We start from the raw sequence: 17,779 nt of genomic DNA, 5'->3' as shown, positions 1-17,779 counted from the left end.
GGTTGGCGAGTGTATGCCGGTATCTGCTACAGTCCTATCGCCATGCGTTCAGATACCTTTGGCAAAGAAGGTGGACGGGTTGAGCAGCAGAAATTTTCCGGGGTGCACATCGATCATGCATGGCGCTGTAGCCCCTAGGCATGCAGGGATGGCCCGGGACGCACCAGCGGCTGTCGCGCTGGACATGGCTGTGCTTCCCCTCAGCCCAGCAAGCACGCCGGCGAGGCCAGACAGCAGCCCAGGTTCCATGCAGCGTACGTCCAGAATGGCGACGTCGATCGCTGCTACGCAAATTTTGACACGCTTTTTATAGATAAAAAACAATGGTGTACAGGGAGGTTTTAAGGCTGGAGGTACACCTGTTGGTATGAATAAAGAGGTGCCCAGGCCTTCAAGGTACACTCAAGTGCAAATCATTGATTTTGGGGGATTCAGGAGGAGAAGATGCGAGGCGTGAGGTCGAGTGGAAGACTTTCGCGCCCAGCCTAACTCTGACGTGACGCAACTGCAACGAGCGATGACGCTCGGCGAGAAGCGGCGGAGATGCCGGTGATTGGTACGTCCGCATCCAAACCATACTCCATTATTGCTTTTTCCAAAAATTAAACTATTGATAGTGCATTGTCTTTGGCAGTTTCGTTGGGTCAATCTCATTCTGAATGCATTAAAGCGGCTAGGGTAATAAAAGATGTCGAGTTACAGCGAACTCTAAGTATGTTAAAGGGTAGTGATCAGTTGGTGGATAAAAATGAGAATACCTCTTGTTTGGTAGTTTCTCGGGCATCGGATTTGTCTAACGACTTGGAAGGAGATGATGATTTTATGGGTGATGATGATGATGTAGCTTTGCCTCCGGTTATTAATAAAGATAGCAAAACACGTAAGAAAAAGTCATATGACAAGAAGAATATTAGGAGGAGCAACCGTATTAGAATTAAATCTACAAAATTACAATGATTAATCTAAAGGGATTAACGTGGAATAGTGCGGGGTTTAAAGATCCAGGGAAGCATTTGTTTGTTAAGGAATAGATTAGGGAATATGACCTAGATTGGTATGCCTGGACGGCAATATACATGGGCTAGTAGAAGGGCAATCCCAACCTATGAAAAACTATATCGAGTTTTGGCAAGTGTCGAATGGGAAAAAAAATTCCCTATGGTATGGGTCTGGGCTTTGACTCGTTCTGGATCAGACCACGCCCCTCTTTTGATTGATGTGGGGATTCGGGCACACGTTGGTAATAAGGCACGCTTCTCTTTTGAATTATCCTGGCTTGAACGGGAGGGGTTCTATGAGTTGGTGGTAGCTGAATGGGCAGCCGGCCCTGTTGGGAAAACACCAATTCAAACCTGGCAGAATAGGATTAGACATTTGCGTCACTTTCTACGCAGTTGAGCCAAAAATCTGAGTGGGAAATATAAAAAAGAAAAGGAGCGATGATTGAATATTATTGATTCTTTGGATATTAAGGCTGAAACTATTCCTTTATCGTCGGAGGAGCGTAACGAATTAAAAATGGCTAATGAAAGATTAAACAAACTTCGAAGGGAGGAGGAGATTAAGTGGGCGCAACAAGCCAAAGTAAAGTATATTCAGGAGGGAGGCAACAATACTAAATATTTTCACCTCATAGCAAATGGTAAACATAGGAAAAAGAAAAAAATTCAACTAGAGCAAGAAGAAAGGTATAATTTTTGGGGATGATAACCTCAGAGTATACATTTCAGAGTATTACAAAAAGTTGTTTGGTAGCCTAGGACCTAGTTCTGTCTCCTTGGATGAAGATAGAACGAATGATATTCCGCAATTGTCCGCGGATGAAAACGACTTGTTAATAGCGAATTTCTCGATGGAGGAGATTCATGATGCTATTTTTCAAATGGAACATGACAAATCATCGGGTCCAGATGGATTTCCTGCAGAATTTTATCAATACTTTTGGGGGGTCATCAAATCTGATTTGGTTGCACTGTTTGAGTGCTTCCAGAAGGGTGATCTACGATTGTACAAATTAAATTTCGGAGTGATAACGTTATTACCTAAAAAGGAGAATGTTATGCAAATACAGCAATATAGGCCGATATGTTTACTCAACGTGAGTTTCAAAATTTTCACAAAAGTGACAACAAATCGTATTTCAGAGGTAGCCCAGAAAGTAATTAGGCCTACTCAGACGGCGTTTATCCCGGGTAGACATATTTTAGAAGGCGTGGTGGTCCTTCATGAGACCATACATGAGATGCATAGGAGAAAACTTGATGAGGTAATTTTTAAGATAGATTTTGAAAAGGCATATGATAAGGTCAAATGGTCCTTTCTACAACAAGTTCTCCGTATGAAGGGTTTTGATCCCATTTGGAGTGATAGAATTAAGCAGTTTGTGCAAGGAGGTAGAGTGGGTATAAGAGTTAATGATGTTACCGGTCATAATTTTCAAACAAAGAAAGTTTTCCGCCAGGGGATCCTCTATCTCCGATTCTTTTTAATATTGGCCGATATGCTAGCAATTCTTATTGCTCGGGCTAAAGAGGAGGGTAGAGTGGGTAACTTGTTACCTCACTTGATAGATGGGGGATTATCGATACTTCAATATGCGGATGACACGATATTATTTTTGGAACATGATATTGCAAAGGCAGTGAATATGAAACTCATTCTGAGTATTTTTGAGCAACAGTAAGGCTTGAAAATCAACTTTCATAAGAGTGAATTTTTTTCCTTTGGTAAGACCAAGGACATGGAGGACCAATATAGACACATTTTTGGGTGCGAGTCTGGATCCTTACCTTTAAAGTATCTGGGTATTCCTATACATCATAGGACACTCCGAAATGCGGAGTGGAATCCCATTGAGAATCGTTTTGCATCTAAATTAGGGTGTTGACGGAGTAAAATATTGTCTTATGGAGATAGGCTCACTTTGATTAATTCGGTTCTAACGAGTCTTCCTATGTTCATGCTTTCTTTTTTGGAAATCCCAATTGGAGCGCGCAAGAGGTTAGACTATTATAGATCAAAAAAAAAATCTGGCAATGTGATAGATTATCGAAGTGGAATATTGTGTGTCGACCAAAGGATCAAGGTGGGTTAGGGATTGAGGTGTTGCAACTGAAAAATAGATGCTTACTCAGTAAATGGTTGTTTAAACTTTTATCGGAGGAGGGGATTTGGCAGCAATTGTTGTGTAACAAATACTTAAAATATAAAACACTAGCACAAGTAGAAGCCAAACCTAATGATTTCCCTTTTTGGAAGGGTCTTATGCATGTTAAGGATGATTTCTTTAAGAGAGGTTATTTCAAAATTGGCGATGGCACAACTGTCAGGTTCTAGGAAGATGTTTGGATGGGGGATGTGCCCTTATCTCATCAATATCCAGCACTTTATAATATTGTACAACACAAAGTCCTTGAAACGCTAAAGTGCAACGTGGAAGAGAAGGCAGTGCACAACGATGTACTACAATTGACATGTCCCATGTAAGAGAAGATTGTGGAACACATAATAGATGACACTGCACCAGCCGTGAACTGGCAATGGACCATGTATGTGCACTATACATAATACTAGACCATGATAGCGCGCGTTGCTGCGCCCGTCTATTTTAACAATATTTTGTTAGTTGTATCATCTACCTATAAATTAGCATATGATAGACAACTTCATTTTCCGACCTTGAGCATTACACATTTTACTTTACACATCAACTTGATTATTACCTTTTTTAAACGAACTTGATTATTACTTGTGCACTCATATTAAGCGCAGTTCACTACATTGTACATTTTGTCGCCTTTGAGAATTACGGTGAACATACAACAGAAGTAGCTAAATTACACTTTACACTCTTATTAAAAATTGAAAGCATGCGATCATTTACTCCAAAGCATTGGAGTATAAGAGATAAACAAAAGGGTGCAACAAGCTCATAGTAAACTATGTCTTCTATCTGCTGCTCCTCCAGCTCCGCAGCACTACTTCAAGTAGTTCACTTGTACATCATTTCCACAGAGAAATCAAAGTTCCCACGCAAATCAAAGAGAACTTGTACAATTCAAATCTTCACCAGAATGACTAACGGGATAAATGACACGGTTCTACTGCTAGATCGAACAAAAAATGATGGCTCTTGGGTTTTCTAAATAAAACTATATCAAAAATGGTAAATAGTATAAACAAGCATCACACAAAAGCTACTACAAAAAAAATCCTTACTCATATTTAAAATATTATCTATGGGTTGGTTGGTATGAAAAAGAAAGATGACCATATAGACTATGTTCAGGAGATTTGCTTATGTAAGCAGATAGGTACTTGGAATATTTAAACTGAAGGCCCCTTGAAGTTTTAGAGAATATGATTGTTGTTGTTGATCTTGCAAGTACCATCATACTTCTTAATTGATGGAATATATTCATTGGTTAAGGAATGATGTATGGCTACACGGGGTAGCTGAGTGAAAATTGGTAAGAAAGTGTTGTGATAAAATAATGTGTCATGCATTTTAATCAAGGCGAAAGATCAGACACATGGTGTGCAAATATTCTGTAAGTCACAAAAAACTTCAGCATGTGAAACTGTTTCACAACAAACCAGAAACAAAATGCAAGGAGAAGTACACCAACAAAATTTCTAATATGATTGATTTTCAAGAGAGTGCTTATCTGATCAACTCTTTGTACATCCCACAGATCACCAGCATGTTTAACCCGGAGTGTCAGGACTCGAGTCTGTATTATCAACAACCTGCAACAAGTCATGGAAAACAGAAAAGGACAATGCATGAGATAAACAAAACAAAGTGGGCAAACCATAGAGGCAACAGAACTCATTGATAGTATTGTCCAAACCATATATAGGCACCAAATGATGTTAAATTAACATATAAAAACACACAAGTGAAGAACATACAGTGTAAGCAAATTATAAGGGATCAACAAAAGTACATCTAAGGGAAATGGCCAACCTGCCAGCAGTAATGTCTGCACTTCGTTGAGGGAAGATGCAAGACAAATAAAAATGTGTACTTCTCTATCAGGATTAAGAACAATAGAATTATTTCAAATAAATAGAATGGTAGAAATATATAATAAATTATAAGAGTTCAAACTGCAACACTTGAATATAGTACGTGGCGATACAGGCACACACAAAAATTAATATAAATGATCTAACCTTTTGAAAATACCAACAATGTGAAGCAAAGATGGTTCTATTCTATATCAACTGGTGCTCCTTTCTGCATGAAGACAAAAGTTCAACCAATGAAAATGGTACCTTTACAGATTTCATTGTCATGAAACACATATAGATGCACAAAAAAATCTTTTTGCTGAATCGAGATAAGCAAAAGAGAAATAAAAAAATGACAAAATGTTGTCAAACTACAAAAAGGGGGGAGTAACAGAATCTAAGGGGCTAGCAATCTGTTCCATTTTTTTTGTGAAATGCAGACCTTTCAGACATATTCTCATCTGATAAAAAAATCATCTACAACTATGTCAAACCCAAAAATTACAAATCCAAAGCCATAGGAGATCTATGTTTGATGATGAACCTAATCTGGTGCTCATATATTTCTCAAATAGGCCATTCAAATCATCAGTAACAAGTCATATAGAGGGGCCATCGTCATAGCAAAACTAATGTATAAGAAAGCTACCTTGCAAAAAAGTAGGATAGAGTAGGTTCCGTAATGTACAACAATACTTTCTGATGGTGTTGGGGAAGACCTTTTTACTACTAAAATCCTTAGCATTGGGCTGTGTAGATTCTTTTGGAGTGCTTCTCTTAATCTCAACCTGAAACAACAGACAGTTACGAACATATTGGAATTGGTAGGTTATAAAATGGGTAGGAAAAAATATCAAAAGGTAAATCACTCAACTGGTAATATAAGTAGAATAAAATGGAGATAAAAACATAACACAAATCTAAAAATGGGAAAACATAACTGCAAAAAGATATTGGGAATGGAAATACATATTTGCACCAACTTCATAAAAACACAAGCAACCTAAATATGGACAAGTGTGGCATTAAATAGTACCATAAAACACAATAATTCAAGAATTACGAGAGAACTAACACACCGACTAATGTGATATCTATACCTAATAAAACCAAAAATACCATCTACTGTTTATAAATTAAGCTGTGAAAAATAACATGGTATCAATTGCTTGAATCATTGAACTATTGAAGCAATCAAGGAATCAATATATTACTATACATTTGACTACTAATGGTAGCTAAAATAGTTGTGTAACAAGGTAACACAAAAAATTATGCATCCCAGCATGTTTCATAATAAGTTTATCGACATATGGATGACACACAGTTAGATACAACATGGGATGTTCTATTGGAGATCAATATTTCATAACCAAGTCACAGACATGCATACTCAAACAGGCCATCCATAATATGAATATCAATGCATAGAGTGTGGAATTAAGATAAGATCTGCACTCCTACTGGGGACTAATTATTGAGAAAAACCTTACTTGCTTTGCATTGATGACACATGTTTCCTCCATAGCTCTATCAACAATAGCATGGTTAGAACATGTAGTAAAGCCAAAAATCCTTTGTTGAGATGTGTGCTTATTTGTTATCTCTCCATTATGGCTATACATGTGTCTGAAGTGTTATCAAATATTGCAGTATCCAAAGTAGTACTGCAAATACAACTGAAGAGAATATATATTAATCAGGCAACTAAGTAGCATTCTACTTAGATAAGATTGAGAGAGATAACAAACCATAATTGATAACGCAGCCAGTTAAGCAGCTCTAGCGAATAAACATCTGAACCACGGGATGTATCAAATCTACGAACAGAAACAACAAGCTAATCAGTTACAATATTCATAAAAAAACCAATTAATGTTTTCTGAGATAACTAATATCTAATGTCAGATTCAGCCGCAAAAATAAGATTGATGTTAGATTCACCATCAAGTGAAGCAAAATTTGCACATATATGTTCATGTTGTGCCCGCTCTTTGCTCTCTGCCTTGCGCTTTTGCAGATCCTGTAACTATTCAGAAAAATGATAAGCGTGTACGTACCTAAAACATGATACATTGCAGGAAGATATGTGTCAAATATATATCTGCAAAAATGTCAGAGAGTATGATTTAAATCCTCACTAATTAGACGCTACAAATAAATTATCAACGTCCACCATGCAGTGTCATATTTTTCTGTTTCCATTTTCTGAAGGTACATAGTTGAGGAGAAAAGTGTAACACTTTTCTTACGTGCCAGTAGCAACATTTGTTTGCTCTTGTACTATATAGGTTATGCTTGATAGTACATATACATTAACGGTTACATACCCTGACTCTTCTTTTTAGACCATCGAAATAATGGAAAAAATCACAATGCAGATCCTATTTAATTCCCTGGTATCTAGCATACACGATGTTCATTTTGTTCCATAACAAAATTTGTCTTCCACAAACAACTGGAACCATACAAACTACCACCCAAATAATTGAACCCGTAAGAAAGAAGGACCAATTACTATTCCCAAAATAGAATAGCTGTGAGAAGACTTTTTCTTCTTGTATCCCCAAAACAACCCAAAATAGGGCATATACAGTCATCCGTGCAAAGATACTGCTCTCCGTGGTCTCCTAATTGGTAAGACATGACTGCTAGAGCCCTAACCAGAAGCCGTGTAAAAACATGCAGATGGGGGAGAGATGGAGAGATTCAAGTAGAGATGCACTTACAGTTGAGCACCCGACGTAGTCGCCGTGGTAGATATGGTGCTGTTTTGGGTCGTGCACTCCTACTTCCCTTCCATCAGATACAAGCAGATAGGAGGAAGATGGTACTTCATTGGTGAAGGAGGATCAGGCAGAACCGTAACCCTAGCCTACAAAGCCGGCTCTCACATCGACGACAACACCCCAGTACACCACCAGTGCACCAAGGAAGATCGTCGTGGCCAGATCGTGAGCCGCCGCCACCGCAAGGAGGTGAACCGTAGAGGCAACGCTCACTTTATCTCGATGGGGAAAATAAAAGAGAAACGGACTACCTCTCATGGGCCTTTTCAACATAGCTTCTCAGCCCAATTGGGTCCGATTAACGACAGGAACCCCAAGTCTGTGTCGGGAGTAGCTGCCCAGAGATGTTGGCCGGTCGTGAGGCCCAGATGGCGGGTAAAAAAATAACCACATGAAGCTAACGGACCGACCAACCGATCTGGGACGTTCATTCTCGCGATCCGACAGCCAAGGATTCAAAAACACTGTGGTGGCTCCTAGCTAAACCCATTTTACTGTTACTTAATAATAAGGCTCAACACACTAGAAAAAAAAAGTTTCTCGAAACCTATCAGCATGAGATTTAGTTTTGAAGGTCTCGGTATGATTAGACCAGTGGTAAAAAAGGATCGTAATTTGGACACTCGGTTCAAAGTTATTTTTTTCATAAATAAATGTAGAAATAAAAAGGGAAAAGACTCATGAGTGTGCTGCCATGTGTCGCGCAAGGAAAACACCCAGGAAATGAGAAAATACATGAAATTCTGCCACGGGACGTAGGCCGCTCTCTCACCTTTTTCTAGTCAAAATGTTTTAATCACAGTTTTTCTACATATTTACTGTCCAAGTAAGTAGATAGTTGTGACCAACCAACCTTCTAGAACGGCGACATAACATATGTTTGAAACAAAACCCAAGAAACAGACCGGCATTTCTCGTATATATACTCTGAAAGCTTCGTAAAACACTATATACTTAAGAAGGTGGGAGCGGTCACTTATCATGTTCTCGTTGTCGAGGAAAAACTGGACAACCTGGTAGAGGTTGTTTTCCTCAAGTGCCTCAAGTCTTATATTTGAAAGGTATGATATGATTTTAATTTTACCTCTGGAAGCCATGGTCCGAGGCCAGTAATTTATACAAGAATTTTATATTTATTTCTAATTACTTTATCAAAAGATAGACTTAAGCAATTTATTTTTATATTTATCCATGATTACAATATGGCTAAGTGTGAAATGTAGCATTAGTTGGTATACATTTCTAACACATATCGATAATTGATAAAGACAAGCATCCAATGCCAAGTTTAAATGTAACATTATTTGGAATGTCATTTCAGATTAAGCAAGATTCCCTTAAACCTCAGAAAATAAAATATTGTGTCCCCAAAGATTAATTTATGACATTGATATGAATTAAAATATTAGGTATATTGTGTGAGTTTCTGTGTTTTGTAATATTATTAAATATTGTGCCTCGTATTTGTAAATCCTATAATTCAACAAATATCTTGATAGTACTTTCTAGCGTATCAATATATACAAGCAAATATGCCAAGAGGTACTAGTATTTTCAAAATACTTGGAGCGTGATATTTGAACAACACTCACCGGTATCTTGTTATTAGTTGCGTTACAAATACTGCACACTACTAGTAACAACCTATCATTGGCATGTTCTAGTTAAATCACACCACACTAGTAGAAAAAAAGTCTTCCATACGACCCCTTTAGTCCCCAAAATATTCGAACCGCGACTAATGAGGTCTTTAGTCGCGGTTCTGCAGGTGAACCGAGACTAATGCTCCACCAACCGGGACTAAATGGCTATGGCGGGCTGCGGCCGACGCAGGCCTCTTTAGTCCCGGTTGGTGTTACCAACCGGGACTAAAGGTTTTTCGTGGTTTTTACTCCCCACGCACCCTTCAACCCCTCCTGGATCGCCTTTTTTGCTTTGTAAAATTAAAAAAAAAATAGAAAATTCAAAAAATAATTTTTTTTCAGATTCATGTATGTTATGCAACCTACTATTCGGAAAAATTAAAAAATTCGAATTTTTACTTTTTTTGCAAAAAAAAATTGAAAAATGGTAAAACCGCATTAACTTTTGCATACGATGTCGGAAAAAACGTATAATATATCGAAATCATCGTGGGAAAAAGTTACATCCGAATTCACCTGGGTTTACCCGGTTAGCCAAATTTTAGATTCTCAAAATTCCAAATGAAAATACGAAAACAGGAAGATTTTAGTTTTTGCTATAAAGTACGGATTTATATTTTTTACTTTTTTACAAAATAAAATTAATAATTGCATCCTGCATAAAGATTACTATTACTTTTACCCAAATTTTAGATTTTAAATTTTTTAGGTTTTAGGTTTGGCAAAAAAATATTTAAAAATTGAAAAAATTAAAAATAATACAAATTAAAAAGTTAATGTTTATTTATTTATTCAATATTATTATTACATCATTACTTTTGTTTATTAAAAGAATTATTTGAAATTTAAACAATAAAGAAATGTGACATCGACCAACATATTAATATGATTGATATGATACTAGTATCACATACATGCGCGCGAAGCACTTGGATGCGGGACGGGATGGAACTCGAAAGTTAAGCGTGCTAGTGCTAGAGTAGTGGGATGATGGGTGACTGAGAGGGAAGTTTGACCATGAGTAAGTAATTTGACTAGAGATAAGTGCAGTTAGAGATAGAGACTAAACTATGCAAATAACTGAAATAATAGTAATTCTGAAAAAATAGAAAAAAAATGAGTGGGAAAAATTCGAAAAAAAAAATTAGAAAAATTTACTTGTGAGACATTTTCGCCCTGACTCACAGAACCAACGCGGATGGACCTTTAGTCCCGATTCGTAAGCAACCGGGACTAAAGGGGGGCCTTTAGGGCATCTCCAACGGAGCGACGCAAACGGACGCTGAGCGACCGTTTGCGTCCGCGCGGACCGGAAATGCGTCTGGCACCAGTGGGAGGATGGGTGACCGAGAGGGAAGTTTGACCATGAGTAAGTAATTTGACTAGAAATAAGTGCAGTTAGAGATATAGACTAAACTATGCAAATAACTGAAATAATAGAAATTCTGAAAAAATAGAAAAAAATAGAGTGGAAAAAATTCGAAAAAAATAAAATTAGAAAAATTTACTTGGGAGACATTTTCGCCCTGACTCACGGAACCCACGCGGATGGACCTTTAGTCCCGATTCGTAAGCAACCGGGACTAAAGGGGGGGCCTTTAGGGCATCTCCAACGGCGTCCGTTTGCGTCCGCGCGGATCGGAAATGCGTCTGGCACCACCTCCAGTGGGGTGACGCAAAGTGACCGGGCCATCCACGGAGACGCAAACCTGGCCCAAATATGCGCCAGCTTTGCGTCTCCGCGGACGCTCCGTGGTCGCGCCTAGCGTCCGCTCGTTTCCCCACGGGCTCTCATGGCAGCGACCCAGGTTCGATCGGCCTCGAATTCACAACGCGTGAATGTCAACCGCCGGTGTGGCAACCGCGCTGATCAACCGCCGCAATGGAGCGCCGAACCGCCGCGGAAGAGCAACCGCCGGCCTTTTCGTTATACGCGCCGCCGTTAATCCCCGCAGATTATAACCCCTGCGTCTACGGTAATTCAAGTTCAACCGCCTCCTTCTTCTTCCTCTTCTTCTTCTTCTTCTTCTCCAACACCGGCACGCCATAAGCGACTACACGCTGTCGTCCGACTCGGAGAGAGAGGGCAAGTTTCCCGGATTTCTGCATTGGTGGGAATCCCCTGCGACGTCAAGCGATCCGGGCTCCACGCCCAGCGACCCTGCCTACACGCCGAGTGAGGAGGAGGAGGACGGAGGCGGAAATGCCAGCGAAGGCCAAGAGGAGGATGGAGGCGGCGCTGGCAGCGATGCCGAGGACGAGGAGGGGCAGGAGGAGGAGGAGGGGCAGGAGGAGGAGGAGGAATCCGACAACAAGTTCGCCCGGTTGAAGGCGCAGGAGGCGGCGGACGACAAGGCGGCAACAAGAAAGAAGTCCAGGTCCCGGGCAAGGGCGCGGGCGGCGCGTCGTCGTCGTCGTCCGTTCACCGACGACGACGACGACGACGAAGACGCCATTTCTTCTAGTTTCAACTCCTCGACGGGCGCGTCGTCCTCCAGTTCCTCTTCCGACGAGGAGGTGACCAGCAAGAGGCGCAGGAGTTTGGACGACGAGGCAGGGCCTTCTAACAAGAAGGCCAAAAATTAGTTTTAGTTTATATGTTTTTAAATTTGTTCTTCTTTGTATGTTAAATATGTTTGAATCTATTCGATTGAAGTATCCGATGAATTGTTTAGGCTATAATCTATTCGATTGGAGCAAAATGACATCATTGAGTACTACTTTTTCGCGTTTAAATTTGCTCATTCAACAAAAATGAAAAGAATTAGCACCAAAAAACACTTGCATGTCCAAAATGCGTCGGACCGCTGGAGGTAGCCCCCGACGCAAACGGACATTTCACCCCTCGCGGTCATTTTGACGTCCGCCAGGCGACGCAAACGGATGCCCGCGGACAATTTGGGCGTCCGAAATGCGCCGTGCCGCTGGAGATGTCCTTAGTCTCGACCCTTTAGTCCCGATTGCACAACCGGAACTAAAGCATGTTCAGAATGGGGCTAAAGGCCATTTTTCTACTAGTGCCACTAGTATAATCGAATGAAGCTTTAACCTGAGGGAATCGCATGTGGTCAGGTGTGAAAGTAATCATGCTCATCTTCTATCTATACTTTCCCCATCTTGAACAGAGCCAACACATTTGCGCAGCTGCTCTCCTATGTACTAATGAGGATTCGGTTTAAAATGTTAAGTTGTGATTCAAATTCATATAAAGGCTAACTTCTGATGTAGCAAAGTGAGGCCCGTCACCGGGACACTTGGGCCGAAGCGAAACCGACTAGTGGTAGGCTTCATGAACTTGTCTCGTGGGATCTAGTTCTGGGCCTAAATCCTCGCTGATATTCATCAACAATTCTTTGAGGCCTTCGTCTTTGAGGACACCGGAACCTTCATGTATTGCTCTACATACTGGAGATGGTGATCTCTCCAATTGAGCATCGAAAAAATAGCATCTTGGAAGTAAATTTCCTTAAGCGCTCTGGCACTTAATTACTCTAGATCTTGCACTATATGTTATGCTTGTCGAGTTAGTATTGCAAGGTTAAAGTGTTCCATACCTATTAAGCCCAAACTACCCTTATACTTTGGTTGAATCATAACTTTCCACAAGTCCCAAGTCGCCTTCTATTTATTGATGTGGATGTTTGCGTATCTCACCAGGTGTAGCACGGCGATGTTGGAGACCTTGAACTCCTTGAGACCAAAGCTTCAGTCATCCTCCAAATCATGAAAGAGGATTGCGTGTCGGGGTCAATGCTAGCGGCCGGTATGTAAGGCCTCTATGCATGGTTCTCGCGGTCTCCTAGACTGGAGGTAGTGACTGCAACGAGGTGAGAGACGGCAGTAGTAGAGAAATATGTAGGGTGGCAACGCTGATGCGATTTGGGAAATGACATGTGTTGTAAAATACAAGTTTTTTTGGCATAATACTCTAAACAAAACTGTCCCCATTGTTGAGAAACAAACCCTCAACTTTTCTTCTCGAAACATCCATCGCGGACGGCCTAACCTAGCGTTGCGGCTACCACACTACAGATGTGTCCGACAGGATGGTTGACACTACCATCCCTTCCTCCCATGTCCCCCTCACCTCTCCCCGTTTGAAGTCCCATCTTAATCATGTGATTACAATCGGAACCACAAAGGTAGCTCGAGCTACATGTTGGTCATTTTTTAAAAAAAGTATCAAAGATGATATTTTGATGTTTCAAAATAACCTGTAACAAAATCGATAGAGACAATCTTGTCTAATACCAACGTGCAAAATTGCAACTCCAAATACCATATATTTGAGAGAGTACAAAAATGAAAAATTCTGATGTCTCTGATTATCCTCACGGCATGGACACAAAGCAGAGTAATGCCCAGGTGTTTGGCAATGTTCAGGGCCAGATGAACCCAATTCGGGTCGTTGGGTCAATCAAAGAAGAGATCGCCAAGAGAGGAGGGAGTCGGGTTTTAGCATGAGAGTAGGCTTTAGTTGGAGTGAGTGTGTGTGAGTGGAGTTGAGTTCCAGGTGCTGAAGTTAGCATCGGATTGCTTGTTCTTGTATATTTTGTTTCTTCTTCTATAAGATAAGGAACATGTGGTGCATGCTCCCAAAAGAAAAAGAAAACTAGTACGAATGCATTATGAAGTGGCAAGCTCTGTTATCTGCATTGAAGGAGCGGAAGAAGAACAAGGAACGCTCTTCGTCGAAGGGGATAAAGTCTAGTGTGTCATTTTCCAAGTCGTCGGCTCAATCTTCTCAGACATCGTCGGTGTCGCCGGCCCAGGGCGGCGAGGAAAAGTCGCTCAACTTGTCGCCGAAATTGATGACAACGCTACTGTCATTGCAGACCACCATTCGGAGAACTCCGAGTCTATGGTGAAACTGCCGTTCTAGTTTCAAACCAAAATAAAATCATATCATGGCATATCTGACTGGGTAGAGAATTTTAGATAGGATTCTTCTTTTCCTTTGGGCTTATTGCCTTAGCTAGTTGCTTCTCTCAAGCAACTTTGCTTTATGTATAAACTTTTGTTCGGTATAAAAAATCCATTTAGGGAAACCTATTGTGCAGCCTTAAAAAAGTTCAACAACATTAGTAAGAGTACCAAAATCAGTATTTAGGGAAGAGATATCGAATAGCCCAATCCATTGCTCGGAAGGCGAGAGTAAAAATCACCATTGTTAAGGACGTAATAACTAGCCAAGACAAATATTAGAGGCCATCCTTCTGTGACAATCATTATAATTTTTTAAAATTAACCTAGTTGATGGAAGATCTAAAGGACCATACTTGTGGAAATTTAATCTTTCAATACCAACATTGACGTTGGGGGAAGAAAATCTCACCGTCGAACAAAGTGGCAAATATCACTTACTGAAGATGATGCCATCTCCATCAACATGATTACCAAAGGAAGACACCAACCACACTCTTAAATAATCTATTATTAAAAAGCTTCTTTTATTGAAAAAATCCACTCATAGATGAGATTCCCGCCCCTCCCGATGCTGGCAAGGCCGACTGAATGAGGGGCGTCTAATAAATGGATGAGGCGAAGTTGTAGACGCTAGGGTTCGTAAGAGAGAAGGCTAGGTAGAGATAACAACCTCAGGTATCCGTGTTTTTAATCACTGTTTTTTCTATATCTTTTCTAGTTTACGCTGACTTTGATTTTTGACATGAACTATGTGAGAAAGTAGATAGTGGTGCCCAACCAACCTTTTGGGCAGCATACCATATGTTCGAAACCAAAATCCAAGAAAAAAAAAATTCACGTATATATAATCTGAAGCATCCTTATCCACTATGTACCTAATAGGATGGGAGCTGCCCCGGTCTAGTTCTCCTTGTTGAGGAAAATGAGACGTCCCGGACTTGGTGGAGGGTGTTTTCTTAAGGTGCTTCAAGTGATATGATTGTAACCTGGCCTTCTTAAACGATGGTCTGAGGCAAGTTATTTATACTAGACTTTTATATTTATGTCTAATTTACTTTATCGAAAGATATTCTAAGAAATTTAGTTTTATATTTATCCACGTTACAGTATAGCTAAATATGAAATGTATCACTATTTTGTATACATTTCTAGTACATATCTATAATTGATAAATACATGCACACGGTGCCATGCTTAAATGTTAAATGTAACTTTTTTTTTGGAAATGTCATTTGAAATTAAGCAAGAGTCTCTTAAACCCTGGAATATTAAAAGAACAAATCCCTTGCCCCATTGGATTAACTTATGACATCAACATAAATTATAGTATTATGTATATATGTCAGTTTGTGTGTTTTATAATATTCTTAAATATTAGGCCACGTATTTGTAAAGCCAATTATTCAACAAATATCTTGATTGTATTTTCTAGGGTGTGATTACACGCATGCAAATATGACACAAGTTACTAGTTTTTGGAAAGCACGCTAACGGTATTTTGTTATTAATGTCATGAAAAAATATTGCATGATACTAGTAACAAAGTACCGGTGGCATGTTATCGTAAAGCACGCCATTAGTCTTTTGGTACGGGCAACCCTAGTCGCACTTATACTACTAACCATTTACTAGTGGGCTTCGAGAATATGGCATGCCATTCGCGTTACTAGTGGCGTCTGGCTGAGCTGACACGTCACTGATATGGTATTACCTTAAGCAGTTTCCTACTAGTGTATTCTCCCGGATCGTCCGTCCCCAATCATTCTAATGACACCTCGGTGTATGACACTAGCGCCTTCGTGTGTTGCTCTCCATATCTAAGATGGTGAACTCCACAACTGAGCATCCAAAATGTTAAGCCGTGATCCATATTATTCATATAAAGACCATCTTCTCACGGGGCAAAGTAAGGCTCCTCGCCAGGATGCTTGAGCCGAAGAGAAATCGACTAGTGGTAGGTTCCATGATCTCATCACGTGGGATCCAGCTATGGTCTCAAATCTTCGTTGATCTCCATCTCCAATCCTTGTAATGATGCATTCTTTAAGGACACAACGCATTCATCTATTCCTCTCCATATCTGAGATGGTGAGCTCCCCAATTGAGAATAGAAAAAATAGCATCTCGAAAGTAAATTCCTTAAGCACTCCGATACTTAATTATTATATCTTGCACTATCTGCTATGCTAGTCGAGTAGTATTTCCGAGCTAGTATTGCAATATTAAAATGCTTCAAACCTATGAATCCCAAACTAACCTTGTACTTTGGTTGAATCATAACATCCCACGCAACCCAAGTTGGCTTCAATTTATTGATGTGGATGTTTGCGTATCTCACGAGGTGGATCACGTCGATGGTGGAGAGCTTGAGCTCCTTGAACCCGAAGCTTCAGTCACACTTCGTGAAAGAGGATTGTGCACGTCGGCGTTGACCCTAGCTTCCTGGTACTTAAGGCCTCTCCATGCATGGTTGTCATGGTCTCCGAGACTGAAGGCGGCAACGACAACAAGGTGGGAGACAACAGTAAGACAACACCGACATTGGATAGATGTGAGGGAGAGAGAAAGATGTAGGGCAGTAACGCTAATGCGATTTGAACCAGGTATATAAAAAATAGTAACATCTAAAATATAAAATCAGTATCATTAGAACTATCATGAAATATAAACTATATTATATGCCTTTCATATTATAGATGTTGTTTCTTTACTCCCTCTAGAGAACTTAGTACAAAAGTTTTACTAATTTAGTACTAAATCCTCTACACTTCTTATGGATCTGAGGGAGTAGATACTTTAACATACTTTACAAATTTTGATTCTTATCAAAAATAAATAATATGCAATCTACTTTGGGAAGGAGGAATTATTTATAAGGAGCCATCTTTATCTAAATTGTATAACTTATGAACTTAGGGCATCTCCAGCGGCGCGACGCATTTTTATGTCCATTTGCGCTGGGCACGGACAAAAAAATGTCCACATATCTGCATGCGTCTGCCCCGTCAGAGACACATTTATTTAATCGCAAGGATCTTCCATACATGATTAGAGAGGAGAGAGGGAAAGATTCCATTTGTGTGGATAGAAATGGCCAGCATATGGGTCCTCCCTGCATTAAAGGAGGAGAGAGAGCATGCCATGCAGCTCAAACAGACGCATACAGACGCACGTATTCCTGGCGCATATTTGGTCCACGTTTGCGTCAGGACGGACGCTGGGGACGTTTTGCGTCTAGCTGCTGGAGCGCGTTTTTTGTCGGTCGAGATGCAAACGGACGATGCCCTTAGTTGGATTGTGGATCTACGGCTGCAGGGCTTGTCCCTTCCTGACCGGTTGTGTTGGCTGCGGCGTATTGACTCCTCCAGACCGTGGCAGGGTTTGCCAGGTCTGCATGACATTGAG

This window comes from Lolium rigidum, chromosome 6 (genome assembly GCF_022539505.1).
Source record: "Lolium rigidum isolate FL_2022 chromosome 6, APGP_CSIRO_Lrig_0.1, whole genome shotgun sequence".
NCBI classification, from domain to species: domain Eukaryota; kingdom Viridiplantae; phylum Streptophyta; class Magnoliopsida; order Poales; family Poaceae; genus Lolium; species Lolium rigidum.
This window is presented reverse-complemented; position numbering follows the sequence as displayed.